Below are 1,848 nucleotides of genomic sequence, written 5' to 3' on the forward strand. Positions count from 1 at the left end.
GCTGAACCCCTTTCAGGGATTTTAGGGTGATTGCATTCCCGTGATGAGCCAGCTTGGAGGGATCTGCTCTGGGTCACCACGGGGAGGAATAACCAGCCCCAGTCTGCCCAGCAAGGCACGTCCCTGGGGCTGGACAAGCCCAGGGTGGGGATGAGCTGCTGCAGCCATGGGTGCTTGACCTGGGGACGAGGGAAGCCAGGAAGGGCAAGCAAGGAGGAATCCAGAGTCCCCTGAAAGCCTCTGGTGTCACCCAGGGCACCAGGACGGGAGGAAAATGAGATGTGGGAATGGGGCCCTGGGGAGGGCGTGCAGATCTGTCCCCATATAAACAACAACAAAGAGCTCTGGTGACAGCGTGGCCCCGAGCTTGGGGATTTGGGCTTTAATTTACCTTTTAAACACCGATTTCTGAGCGGGGACCTGCATTAAAGCACTGCTTGCTGCTCATTTGCATTTAAAGAAGAGAAGTTCAAGCTCTTAAAGCTCCAAATTCTGCACGAAGCAGCGGCTGATGAACCAATATTTACTCTGGATTCATTTTGGGGCCTAAATGGCATTTTAGGAGCTGTTTTAATGAGGGAGCACTGCGCATGCCCCCGTGATGTTTTGGACTTGCTCTAATGATCTGGAGGCGTGGCTATGCTTTAATGATCCGCTTTAATAATTTATCAATAGAGTTTGTAAGTGCTAATTTGCACTTTTAGGTGCATATTCTCCTTTTGAAGCAGCCACACAACCCCCTATTAATGTTAATGGGAGTTGTGCTCACATTAAAAGGAGATTATACCCCTAAGCTGTTTAACATCTGACTTAGCCAGGTCTGCAATCGCATCGCTGAATGTCGCTGCTTTCATTTCGGGAGATGGCTTTTGGTGGGGCTGTCACCACACCAGGCAAAGGCAGCTTCAAACAAGGAGGAAAACTGGGCAAGTCAGTGCACCAGCCTTGACTTCTTAGGCTTGGGCTTAAATCCAACTGCGGGGCGAGGGAGCAGCTCCAGAGGGTGGCAGTGTCACCCAGCGCTGCCACCAGAGCCACCGAGGGTGTGCAGGGGTTAATTTATGCCCAGGAAAAAGTGGAAGGGCCAATAGTCCGTAAAAACAGATTTCCTCCACCAGTTTAAAAGAGGCTCTAATCATTTCTGGGGGCAATTTTCGCCGTGGCATCAAATTCCTGCGTTTATGAATTGACATCTAATTAACGGGAAGGAGGTGAGGGCCTGTATTTATCTCCTGACTTAACAAATCACTTCAGCAGAAATTTAAATCCTATTTACTGCGCTGGAATTAATTGGGTTAAATGACATGGCCAAGGATCGATGCGGGAGAGTTTGAGCTCTTAACCCTTTCCTCAGCCCACACCTACCAAAAACTGGGGTTTGGGAGATGGATGGAGCAGCAGGGAGCAATTTGGGTGCTGTGGGGTTTGCACAGGGATGTGTGGGCTGACACAGAGAGGAGTGTGTGGACACAGGAGAGAGGGCTCATTAATGACTGAGAGAGGGATAATTAATGACTAAACCGCATCTTCTCCCTCAGAAATGATGTCAGAGCTATCCCCAGTTCAACCGCTCACCTGCATCACCTCACTGAGGTTTCCAGAGTCACTCTTAACTCCTCTGGAGGGATCTGGGGAGGGATCAAATGAAATCCCTGGGGTCAGCTGGGGTCAGCTGTCCGGGCTGGGTCCCCCAGCTCCTTGGGCAGGCCCAGCTGTGCAGCAAAGCCCTCGCTGCTGTGTGAGCCCCGCTCAGCGAGAGCAGAACCAGCCCTGGGTTATCGGTGCTGCTCCCAGCACAAATCCCAGCCCAGCTCCTGGGAGGAGAATTAACTCTGCCGCAGCCAGGGC

Source organism: Geospiza fortis, unplaced genomic scaffold, assembly GCF_000277835.1.
Source record: "Geospiza fortis unplaced genomic scaffold, GeoFor_1.0 scaffold172, whole genome shotgun sequence".
Lineage (NCBI taxonomy): Eukaryota > Metazoa > Chordata > Aves > Passeriformes > Thraupidae > Geospiza > Geospiza fortis.